At 43.4% G+C, this 13,381-nt stretch overlaps 1 protein-coding gene across 8 annotated transcripts in view; it reads right to left on the bottom strand.

The window, feature by feature from the left end:
- SRGAP2 (SLIT-ROBO Rho GTPase activating protein 2) overlaps positions 1–13,381 on the bottom strand; it is a 255,706-nt gene that overhangs the window by 159,034 nt on the left and 83,291 nt on the right. The gene's annotated exons all lie outside the window — the stretch shown is intronic.

Raw genomic sequence — 13,381 nt, 5'->3', positions numbered from 1 at the left:
CACCCCCCATATCCAATCAGTCACCATAGCTTCTTAATTGTACCTTCATGTGTATTAGATCTATCCTCTTCTTTCCACTATCCTATCTCAAGCCCTTTCTTAGACTATTTATTATATCTTTCAAAATGGTCTCCCTCCTTCCAACCTCCCCCTTCCAAATTATTCTTTATATGACTGCCAAAAGCATCTTCCAAAGGTACAAAATGACTTTTCCAGCCCTGTTTCCTCTTACTCCTTTTTGCACACTCTAGGTTCTGGACAAAGTAGACAGCTAAAAAAAAGTAGCCATTCACTAAATTCAGTGTGTTTCCAAACACTTGCTTCCATGCAATCAAACAAGATGATCCCTCTGCCCTGATCCATGCCCAAAATACATAGCCTCCTCATTTCTGCCTTTTGGATTCCTTATATTCCTTTGAGGTTAAACTCAGACCCTACTTCTCCTCCATTTAGCCTTTCCTTTCCTCTGCTCCCCCAGGAGAACATAACATCTTTGAGAACAGGAATGCTATAATTTTTATCTTTTTATTCCCAAGGCCCAGGATATTATCTACACCCATGGAAGACCCTTAATAAATTTTTACTGAATTGGAAGAATTCCCATTTTCCATTTATTGGTCCCCCAGGGAGGCTAAAAGTAATTAAGGTAAGAAGCAAATTCTCTGTCATCCTATCTTAGCTTTCCAGAAGTTCTAAGATATGGAAAACCTCCAGAAACACCATTCCCTTGTTCAGGGCAGAATTTAATGCAGTAGACTAAGAGGCATGCTCAATAAAAGCCAGAAGGATCAACCTTGTAGGCATTGCCTTAATACCTTTCTCTTTACCCACTTGAGAGAGAGTTAAAGGGATTCACAGAATCATAGGAGACCATCTAAGCCAACCCCTTCATTAGGAGGAAATTGGGGTCCAGGGAAGCAAAAGTGATTAGTTAAACCACACAGCTGTTTGATTGAGACTCAGAAAGGAGACGATTTGCCCAAGATAATACAGAGATGCAACTAAGAATGAGTGAAATACAGAGGTAGGATGGTATAATAAAAAACAAAAACCATACTAGAACTAGAGTCAAAGCCATGGGTTCAAATACCACCTCAGACAACTACAACCTGTGTCACCTTGGGTGAGTCATTTAATTTCACTAAGCCCAGCTTCCTCAGCAATCAAAAAGGGGGCAGGGTGGGTCAATGGCTTCTAGGGTCCCTTCCAGCTCAAGATCTTGGATACTTTGAAAACTGTGATCCTAGAATCAAGAATGCTGGTCCACTGCTTTATCTGTGAACCAAACTCATACAGTATTTCCAGGGTCTTTGAAGAAACGTCAAGTCGCTAAGTCCAAAAGGTATATTATTTACGCAGCGGCAAAATCCTTACTGTCTCCTTCCCACTGATGCTTCCTTTCTTCCATCATGTCAGGCCTAGGCAAACTGCTAGGTGAGGGTGCAGCTGGCAAGACCTCTCTGACCATCTTTAGATAGAACTGGCAAACAATCCCTCCTGACCTGAAATACTGGTGGCTCCAGATGCCACCCAATCTGCCTACCATCCCAACCTGCTGCCTGAGCTGGGCTGCAAATCCCTCACTGTCAGAGCAGTCAATCACATCTACGTGTGGCAGGCAGATCTGGCACTTCCAGGAAGGCGGGCACTGCCAAAGCCAGACTGCTTGCTCTCCAGCTTACAGAAGGACTCTGAAGCTGTACAATGCAGCATCCAATCTCTCCCTCCCTTTCCCCCACTCCCGCCCCAGCTTCAGAGATGGCAGCCCTTATCTGCTCCACCTTTCCCTGTATAGCCTTCCCCATTAGCTTTACCAGTGATCCTTTGGGACCTATTAGGAGGTGGGAGGAGTTGCCCATTTCCAAGGAAAACAACCAATCAGGGCCCATCCTTTGCCTTTCCCTACACACTCTCCAAGTTTATTTCCAAGTATTTCTGCTGCTTCAACTCTGGAACTGTATTGCCTCTGCACCAATAAGTCATTTGAGGACAAGAACTGTGTATGCATGGAGAGGGGGCTGGTGGTGAATGGGAGGCAAATCCAGGATCAAAGCCATATGCTGACTGTGGTGCCTTCTATCGAGCAACAAGGTGAGGGCAGAAAGCACCCATTTGGCACCGTTCTGGGGCAAGGGCCTCAGATCTGACTCATTTTGGGTTTTCATAGCTACCTAACCATTTTCTTTCCTTCCTCTCTCCCCTTGGAGCTGCCAGTGCCAATTGGCCCCAAAATGACCCTGTCTGAACTGAAACTGAGCCCCAGGGCACTCCTTCTTGGTGTGCCTTCCCCACTCATTAAAAGGGCATATTCCCTCTGTTGTAGTCTTAGTCAAGCAATACTTAGTCCAGAGAGGATGTCCCTTGGATCCCTCAGATCAGTTTTTCCAGGGGTCTGAAGTAAAGGGGTGGCAAGAGGGGAGGAATGGAGACAGTAATCAGCAATGTTTCAGCTGCTATTTCCTTCAACCTGCCACGCCCAGCCCTTCCCATGGTACAGCAGGATAGATGACCAGCTCAGGTCAGTTTTCACCATCCTGCAGCTTCGAGGCTGGGGAGAATAGGATCCCTAGATATTTCTTTCCACCCCACCACCAGCCTGAGGTGAGCCGGACCGAGAGGCAGGCAGAATAGCCTCCTTTATTAAAGCTCTTCGGTCTGGATGAGTATGTGTGCAAGTGTGTTTACATATACACGTGTGTGCATGTATGCGTGTGTATGTGTATGTGTGTATGGGGGAAAGCTAGTCAAAGGTCATGTGACGGGTCCTAATGTGCCTGGGGATTCCTAAACCTCTTAAAGGCAACAGCCCTACCTAGTGAAAATATGTTCCAAGGGACACCTGTTCCTCTCCTGTATATTAATGAGAAGTTGGCAGTAACCCATCAGCTGAACTAGCTGTGTCCTGGGGGAAGAATTGGTCAGCAATAAGTGTTCACTGCTGTCACTTACAAGTGGCCAGCTAAAATAAGAAACTGAGACTCTTTAGGCTGAAACAGTTCCCTGGTCACTCAGTCAGCGGGCTAGAAGGTGAGATTAGCTAGCTGGGCAGTGGGATAAATAATGTGCAGGATTATTAGAACTCTGAATTCACTGGTGATGCTTAAGATTTTGCCCCCTGGAAGGAGCAGGTGAGAGGAACAGGCTAGGGGAGGGGGAGACTACACACCCAGCTAGGCTAATTCCCATAATGCCAGGCCACTAGACAGAGAATTTAGAGTTTCCAAAGGGCAGAAAGACATTGCTACTGCCTTGCGCACTCATTAGAAAGGTATATTCCCTCTGTTCTAGTCTTAGCCTAGGTATAAGCAGCCCAGAGAAGATGGCCCTGGGTGCACTAGGAAATCTTGTGGTGCTCTCAGACCAGCTTCTTCAGGGGTCTGAAGTGAAGGCACTGGGGTGGTGATGAGGGAAGGAAAACGGGGAGAGTAATCAGCAATATTCCAGCTGCTACTTCCTTTGACCTCCCCTCCTCAAACAACTAGACCAGCTCAGGCCAGCTTTTACCACTCTGCAGCTACAGCAGTAGGTCTGGAGAAGGCAGGACCCCTGGCTATTTCTCTAGCTTGAGGTGGGCTGGGCCAAGGTCTTGATTAGCTAAGGGACTGTTCCTAGGGGAAGACTTGGCTAGCGCTTAGAGACAGTGTATATCCAGTCTCACTGGGTTGGCAATAAATAGGCAACTAAAGGAAATTGGACACTGATACAGATGCCTTTCCTGGGGTAAACAACAATGATCGGGGAGTAATATCTCAAGAACTAAGGCGCTCACCACTAGAATCTGCCCCTTCCCAACTCCCCCAGTTTGGAGGCTAATTATGGTTAGGTTTCAGTTTCACTCTGGAAGTCTTCTGTCTGAGCCTGTTATCTGTGCCCACTTCCTACAGCCACTCCAAAGGGTGGGTTTAGAGGAAGCAAATTTTTTTAAAAAATTAAATCGCGTGAAAGACAGCCTTAGGTCATTCAGCACTGGGTTAAAGGCAGGCAAAGTAAGGGAACAAACGTCAAGAATTCCACCACCCCGCCAAGAAAAACTCAATAAACCAAAAGATTCAAGGACGACTTCCACCTGTCCCTGGGCGATGTCCTATCCCCCTCCTCCTGAAGGTCAGAGGTAGTAAGAACACAAACATGTTCACTTCATACAAATCAAAATCAAGACCTTCTGGTTCCACTTGGTTGTATCAGGGCAGAAAGTAGCCCAAGCTCTGCCCAAGGCAGAATGTGCTGCCTCAGGATTTCATCGCTGCTGCAAAGAAAAACAATAAGGGAGATTGTGGGGGGGGGGGAGGGTGCTGCATGGCAGACATGCCAACTCTCTGCCTCTGCACACAATGGGCCACTGAACGCCAGCACACCCGGGCCTCGTGCCCAAGCAGGAGGCAGCTCTACTCAGGGGAGGGGAGGGACCGCAGGGGTGGAGATGGGAGAGAAGAGAAGAAAAGAGGGGTTTGTCCAAGCTTAGAGGGATTCCCTTTAACTCCCCATCTCTCCTTTCCCTTGCCTCAAATCACACAGTGGTTCAACATATAAGATTTCTCCCAATCTACTTCACCTAACCCAATCTGGGTTAGGTGAATTCCGGGGATCCATGAAGTACTTTGGGTTTCTAGTCTGTACTCATATGTGGGGAAGTCAATCAGCTCACTAGAAAATCTAATTCCCAGACCATTCACTAAACCAAGCCCAAAGGTGCCAGAGGACTAGCTGGAATAATATATGGGTAAAAATAGCCAAGAGAAGAGTGATGACCCTGAAGGTGATGTGGGCACTTCTCCCTGCCCCAGGAGTCCTGTGCAACCCAGCCTGGAGCATTATACCTAAAACACCTCTTTAGAGGACAATGCTAATCTCTGTGGTCTGTGCTTCAATTATTCCTTAAGTCAGCAGAGTCAAGAGAACAGGCTCTAGCCCATGAAGCCATGAACCCCATGGACCCAGGAAGGCCCAAGGAAGGCATGGCAGGAGGAAAGGGAACCGTGATAGACCTAAAACAAATTTAGTGTCTTCTGCCTCTCCTTTCTATTTGGTTTTTTTTTTTTTCGGAGATTTTTCCTGGAAGATGGCTTTCTTTTACAGAAACCAGTCTGTGAAACAGAAAAAGGCATAACAGTTTTTGAGAGGAGGAGGAGGAAGATACTCGTGGATAAAAGCTAATCTGTGGTTAGTGTTTCATATAGATATTTAGGACAAGACTGAAACTAGATTTGTTCTTGTTAGTTAGGAAGGAAATACACCAAAGGTAAGAAAATGGAGGCCAAAAGGAAGGAATCTATGGTTTCCATTTCTCTCTTTGTATGAGTATACCTCAATTTCCAAATGCACTTGAGTATGCCTAAGACAAACTGTGGGAGCCAGACACCAGGCTTGGCTCTGACATTAAGCTCTACTGGCTAATTATCATTTCATCATTTCAGAGGGGCATACACGTCAAAACATGGCAAGCAATGCTCATTGGGCATCCTCTGTTCTAATCTGTGCTCACCAGATAGAGCCAGCACAGCATTCTGGAGAAATGTAATTCTAGGTTTGGCCAAGTCTGAGTTACTAACCACACCCTGCTACCACCATTCCTTTCGGGGAAGAGAGAGAAGAGGATAGAAAGGGAAACCAAATTTCTTCAGGACATTAACCGTTCAGCAGAAATAAAGCCAGAGGTTCTAAAGATAGCCACAGACATTGACGTACAGCAAACTGGACAAGGGGCAACGTAAACGTTTCCTTCTTTACTTTCTGAACAAGCCCAAGGAAGAAATCTTCAGGTGGGCTGCTACTCAACTGAGGTCAGCCTATTCCAGACAGCAGCTCCCTCCCTCTTCCTTCGTTTGAAATCTTCATGATTACACATGGACCCCCTTCCCCACCTTTCTGCACACATTTTGTCAAATCACATACCCAGTAAGCGAAAAAGGAAATAAACGACTTCCTATTTCTTCTTTGTTTCTCCTTTAAGTGTTAGCACTATCTGAGTTTAGACAAACCACTCTTTTCTCCTTCTGTCTTTGTCTCTGAGTCCCACCGTTTCACTCTCTCTCTCCCCACCCCCCACCCCCACGAGGCAGGGGCTGGGCTGTGTACCTCCTATGTTTTGTATATAGCACATCACCTTGTCTTTCAGCCCATGTTAATAAATGGTATAAATAAAAGATATCTATCTCTAATATCTCTACTAATAATAACAATCCAATGGATTTTTCTCACAAATCCAGCTTTGGCTGGTTTAAGTCTTTTAAAACACCTGCTGTCACTCAGTAAAATAAGTAAAATTAAATCCCATTACCTTTCTAGTATCTGTCAAATCAGAACACAATTGAGGCCTTTAGCAGGCTCTATTTGCATAACTTTTACTAAGAGCTCTTATCTGTACTTTAATCTTTCCTCTACAAAACAGTTCGTGGGGAAGGAGAAGGTCAGAAGGAGCTGCCAAGTCTGGCCTCACTCCATTATACTGCAGGTTTCCCTTTCACAAAACTTGGGGCCTCAGGCTTGCCATCATGTATCTAGCAGTAACCCACACAGAGATGGCTGGATCTGGAGTCAGGCCTGTCCTGGTATGCCTGCTCCGACAGTTATTACTTTCGTGACCTGGGGGCAAATCACTCTTGTACCTCAATTTCCTCATCTGGAAAGAGGGGGGTGGGGTAGTTCATCAGCACTGTCCCTCCTAGCTCTAAATCTTATGATCTACGTTCTTATTTATTAACAATTCTTTCCTACAAAAAAGACCCACATCAGACTGCTAACTGTATTCTGCCAAACACATAGGCTCCTTCCCTTTGTTTACAGGATAGTATCCTGACACTGGAAAGGACCAGCTCATCTAGTCAAAGCCCTTCATTTTAAAGAAAAAGAAATGGGAGCAGAGAAGGGAAATAACTCACCCAAGATTATAGAGCGGGTATCAGGTCAGGGATTTGAACCTAGGTCTTTAGCGCACCACTCCAATGATATTTCCAACCAATAGATCAATCAGTAAGTATTTGTAGTGCACCTGCCATGTTGTTCAGCTTTGTACAAGGAATGCCTTGGAGGATGCATAAAAGCAAGGACCCCCAACTCCTGTGGATAAGGGAGCCTATTGTCTATTCTGGGAGGGAAGAGTGACTCAAAAAATAATCTGAGAACATGACGGTAACAGCACCAGACACTGATCCTCAGATCAGGACTGTGATGTAGACTGGAAGTCAAAGCATGACTATCCCCGTTTTATAGATAAGGAAACTGAAGCTGGGAGGAAAACAAATGCCTTTAATCAATCAATCAACAATTATAGTGCCTGCACTTCGTGAGGGGCACCCAGCTAGATTTGGGGACACAAACCCAGAGGAGGAAAAATACCTGCTCTCTGGAACTTACAGCTATGTCTGATTAGTGAAAAGAATGCATTTCCCCCCAAAAATGATGACTTCAAATAGTACAAATTCAAATATATGAATGGACTTCCAGGGAGTCATCATTCATACTCATCAGGGCCTGCCTGTACATTCTAATATTGGCTTGCATAGCACTGACCATTTATTGTATCATGTGATCCTCACAATCCTGAGAGGGAAAAGCTATTGCTATCCCCATTTTATAGATAAAGAAACTGAGGCTGAGAGAGGGTAAGTGATTGGTCCAGAGTCACACTGCTGGTAGATAACAGATGTAGGACGCAGACTCGGGTCCCCCTGACTTCAAATCTTGAGCTTTATCAGGGAGACAAGTGCATGTATAGGGTGTCCCAGAAGCCTTAGTGGAGTTTTAACCTATTAAAGCTTAAGAACTTATTTAAGCCACTAAAGCTGAAAACTCCAGTCCAGACTTTTAGGACACTACAAAGGTAGTTAGAGAGGGAGGGCATGACACTTGGAGGGATGGAGAAAGCCTCTGTGTAGGACACGGGTGGGGAACCTGCCTCCTCCAGGCCACATGTGGCCCTCTAGGTCCTCTAGTATAGAATGACGGAATAGTCAAAGAGCCACACTTGAGGACCTAGAGGGCCACATGTGGCCTCGAGGCAGCAGGTTCCCCACCCCTGGAGGAAATACTGTGTTTCTTCGGCATAAGGAAGAGCAAGATTCTCCTGTCTCCATGCTTTACACTCATCATTGCTCATGCCTAATGCCCTCCCTTCTCACCTTTCACAGGAGATGGGGCATAGGCAGCAAAGAAAGAAGAAATGGATTCAGGATACAAGGAGACCTACAATTTGGGGCATGGCCAATGAGAGGATGGGTTTTGCTTGACCACGCAGATTTATCACCAGGGTTTTTGTTTTACTGAAGAGAGGAAGTAAAGAGTGTGAGATAAAAATGTTTCTAAATGAAAAAATGAAATAAATATATTATTTATATTTACATTGTATTATTTTATATTACATGTATAATAAATACACACACATATTAGTGTCAGGCCCAGGAGTTTAGATTTGCAGTGGGCATTGATAATTTTTGACAGTAGTGTGGAAGAGGAGAGAAAAAAGGTTTTTTAAGGAAGATTAGTCTTGCAGAATTTACGCAGAAGGATTCCAGGGTCTATTAAATTAAGAGACAAGAAACATTTTTTTCAAGTTCTTTTCAGGCAACAATGCAGAGGCCACAGTGAGCAAATGAATTCTATGAGTGGAAAATTCCTGTGCAGAATACCGCTGATCATTAGCAACAATGCTGTGCCTTTTCACTGGCAATCCCTTACTCAGGTGAGCAATTACAAATGTAGGCATTTCTTCCCTTCGTTCTTTCTTTCCTTCCTCCTTTCCTTCTTTCTTCTCTCCTGCCTTCCAGCCCCTAGTCGAATGATTGGAAAGCAGTGGAATCAAGTAACTGAAATCAAAGGGTAAGAACTGGGGGGATGTTAGGGTGAAGGGGAATTCTCAGTGAACTTTCATCACCTCTATTGCCCCAGGCTCTTTGAAGTGACTCAGTATGAAGTCAAAGACAAAAGGTTCCCAAATGAACTAGTTGTCACATCAAATGCTCAACTAGTCATTTTAACCCCTCTGCCTTGTCTGGGATATTTAAGGAAGAAATTCCCCAAACCAAAAAATCTAGCCTTAACCTGTGGAACAAACTAAATATCTATAGGATGAGGACAGGCTGTTCCTCTGGGATATGTCCCTCTAATCTAATTTGTTTGATCTACTACTAGAGGCTTGAATAAGCAGGATATCCCGGAAGACCAGAATGAAGTCAATGAATCAAGTAAGAAATATTTTTGAGTGCCTACTAATGGTAATATGCTTTCTTCCCAACCATACTCAAGTAGGTAATATATTAAGGGGACCTACTTTATTTTTTTTAAATTCAATTTTTTCCCCAAATAACAACAGTGTATTTTTTTTTCCTTCTGCCCAGCTTCCCCCATTGAAAAGGGACAAAAGAAAAAATAGAAGAAAAAAATTAAACATAAAATCTTGGGCCCACTTTCTAGATAGTAACAGAAGCTCACAGAGGCAAAGCGACTTACGTGCTCATGTTAAGAGCTAGAAAACAAACTCAAGCTGACTCCAAGTTCAAATCTCTTTCCATTACACCAAGCTGTTGAATGGTGCCCAAATAGGTAAAAGCAAATAGTGCCAAAACAAACCATATTTCTAGCTGTTTAATGCTATAGCAGAGTTGATTTGGGAGAAAATGAGATCATAAATTCCTGGCAGGTAGCTACTGCGTTTAACTCATTTTGTATAGCACTGAGCACAGAACCAGACTGAGGCATGGTGGGGTTTGTTTTTGGTTTTTTTTATGTTTCTTGTTAGGCTGGTAAGAATGAGAAATCTAACCCCCCCCACCCCACCCCCACTTCCCCCCCCAGTCCCACCCCCAATTCCCCCCCCCCAGTCCCACCCCCACAGTGATAAAAATACAAAAGAGCTGTATTCCAGGACCAAATTTTGCATTCCATGCATTTTGAATTCCAACTGTTATTCCCTTGAAAAGTTCCTGGCAGGAGATTAGTAATAAAGTTCGATTTCATTTAACTAACCTTTTCCTTAAGGCAAAATGACCTAGCAGAGAGAGAGAGCTAGCCTTGGAGACAAGAACTAGGTTTAGTTTCCACTTTTGACACATAGCTGTTTAATCCTGGGCAAGTCACCTAACTTCTTGGTAGCCCAGGCAACTCTTACAGGGAGTGAGTTCTGGAGTCCCAGAACTTTGAAAATATATATATTTTGATCACTGTATTTCAACATATTTGGCTTTCTTGCTAATCCTATGTATGTCTACCTACATGCTTCAAATTGCCAAAGAGATCCATGCAGTGACACACATGTGAAAAAGGTTTAAAACTCCAACTCTAAGACTATAAATTAGAGAGTAGGAGCTAATCTGTAGTGGTAGAGGGAGTTTCCCAAATGGGAATTCCCTACACTCCTGAAGTCCTAGGCTCTGTATAAAATCTCTTACCTACTTCCTAGAAGGATGAGCTAATCCTCCTCTCTCCCCCAATTGCCGAAGGTCAGCAAGTTTTATATATCCATTTGTAAGGCTGTGCCATGACTCTCCCTCTAGAGCAATGGAATCCTATTGTGGTAGGCTGGCCACATGAATTGGGAGAAAATAGTAAAGTCGCCCTCAGAAGGGTTTTAGAAGTTCTCTCAAGTAGCCAAGTGAATTACATTCAAATTCAACAGGACAAGAGCTTTAAAGATGAAATAGACACAATCTTTGCCCTCAAGGAGTTTACAATCTAGCAAGGGGACAGATATAGATACAAACAACACCAACCTATTTATTTACTGTTTCAACATTGGCAAAGCCCTTTATGCACATTACCTTCTTGATCCTCTGAGGTAGAGTAACAGTTGAAGCCACCCGCCCAAAAATACACAATCAAGTGTCTGAGGAAAGATTCAAATGCAGGTCTTCCTGACTCTAAGGACTGCAATCTATCTATTGCAACACTCTGCTTCTCATTTGTAAGAACAACTCACAATTACAGACAGCTTTAATGTTTCCTTCACGTACATTATCTCATTTGATCTTCTTCACAATCAAGACAAGTAAGAATGTGATAAAGACAAAATAAGAGGTCCAAAACATTAGGAGAAATGCAAGAAGGGAGGGGTATACTTCCAGCCCTAAGGGGGTACAGAAGCTCTCACAGAGCAGGTACAACTATACTTTGAAGGAAGGGAAAGGCTTTGAAAAGGCAGAGATGGCAATGAAGCGCCCCACTGAATTGCCCCAATTCCATTTTTTTTTTTTTTACTTTTTATAACTACTTCTGAAAGCAGATGCCAAATACAAGCTAAGATTCTGCCTTGAGAGATTGAGGTTAGAATTGGTTCTAGGGAAAAGTGGCTCTTTATTATACCTCCTAACTGTTCTTGGAGAAAAATCACTTTGTAATAGCCAGGATTCTTAATTCTGATGAAAGACAAATGGGTGAAAATGATTAGGAGACAGACTTTAGTTCAATATAAGGAAGAACTTCCTAACCACTCGAGCTATCCAGAATTGGAATGGCTGCCTTGGGAAATCATGGGGTCCTCCTCCCTGAAGTGTTCATGCAGGAGTCTGATGACAACTTCTTGATCAAGGATGTTACAGATGAAATTCATGCTTCAGATCTAGAGTTAAACAAGATGATTTGAAGTCTCCTCCAGGTCTAGGATTCCATGACTCTATGAATCCCATGACCAACAAAGACAGATTGGAGACCCAGAGCTCTCAAACCACTCTCTTCTACCTCTTTGTGATTATTATTGAATCTGACAATGCCTATGGTTCACTTCTTGTTGGAAAGAAAAAAAAAAAGCACATTCTGAGTCTTGGCCATGTCCCTCTGAGACTCATACAAATCTAGGGAAATCACAAGAAGCCCAGGAACCAGGGTTGCCCAACGAAAGGCACTGCACTGAGAAAGTCTTAGAGTTCATTTTCAAGTTTCGGTTTCCTGATTTCGCATGCTCTACCTCCTGTGGTCACCCACAGCCTCTTCACAGCCAAAGATAACTCAGATCATCAAGATCTGAGTTAACATCTAGAGCTCAATCACCTTGAAATCCAGCTGTAGCTCTGAAGGAGACACCTCTTCATGTTCACTTTGTCCCAGTGGGGAAATGCAGACTTTATTATTCTAGGCCTTTGGTCAAACTAGATGGTCCATCTCTCTCTTTTCTGAACTCCTACAAATATTTGTCATCTATGCCATCTATTTAGCATTTATCATACATACTTTCTTGTATTTCCAACTTTTCATGTATGTATCTGATTTCCCTAACTAGATGATAAGTTCCTTGAGGGTAAGGTGAATAATACCTCTTGGTGCCTAAAATAGCTTGCACATGGTAAGTGCTCAGTGAGTGTTTGTTGACTGAACTGACAATTCTAATTTTCTTCTACTGAAACAGAAGCTACAGCACAAAGTGTCTGGGGAAGAAGTCAGAAAGAATCCATTGGGCAGGAAGTTTCTTGGTACTTTACAAGTCTAATCAGGTCCATGTTCAGAATCACTAAAAGAAATAACATTGTTTTTAAATTCAAATGGGACAGGAAACATGGGCCATCCTACTGCTTTGATCACATATGGAAAAACCAGGGCTGGACTAACCTAATTACAAAGGGATTTCAAGAAGTGGTTCCAAAAAGGATTCAGCTCCAGAATGATCGAACGCAGATTTGGAGAAAGGATAAGGTAGGAGTAAAATATGAGTGCAAACCACATGGTCCCGCTGCTCTGATGGAACTGCTGAGAAAGGAGGACAGGGCTGCTGGAGTTCACACATCAAAGAGGGTCAACTATTTAAAGGCTGCTAGATTAAGCTAGAGTCAAGAGTCTTGTTTGCTAAATCTCACCTATAATAAATTACAGCTCCTGCCAATAAGGGGGAAGAGATGGAGAGGAGAGGGAGAATTATTGATTTAAAAAAACAATGACCCAGAGGTTACTTTCACTGAACCAACTAGCACTTGGGAGCAGTAAACTCACAATAGCCAACCTAAGTAAACCTGTGGAAAGAAAGGAAGGTCATTCAAGCAGGACTGTCAGTGCGGGGTGAGGATGGTAATGGAGGTTTCCAAAGCAGACAAAGAAAATTCCCACTTCTCCAGGAAAGCCCCTAACTGAATCGAGAGTGGAAGGAAAATTGGATTTTTTTTTCAAATGATGACAATGGAAAGCACTAAGCATCTCTTCTCAACACAAAACAGGAATGTCAGGAAAGAATCAAGAGACAAGGGAAGATCAGAAGAAACCATTATCAAGAATGGCACCGAGTGTTCAACTGCATTGATGTGCTAATTAACTATACAAGTTAGAAATCAGCACCATGAGAATACATGGGTTTCCATCTTAATAGACCAGATCTTTTTTAGATTTTTTTTCCTACATTTTATTTTTTAATTGATATGTTGTTTTGACACTTTCCCACCACTGTTTATACTGTCCTAGTCACTGTGTT

This window comes from Trichosurus vulpecula, chromosome 4, assembly GCF_011100635.1.
Source record: "Trichosurus vulpecula isolate mTriVul1 chromosome 4, mTriVul1.pri, whole genome shotgun sequence".
Taxonomy (NCBI): Eukaryota; Metazoa; Chordata; class Mammalia; order Diprotodontia; family Phalangeridae; genus Trichosurus; species Trichosurus vulpecula.
Note: the sequence above shows the minus strand (reverse complement) of the source record. Positions and strands in the feature narration are given on the sequence as shown.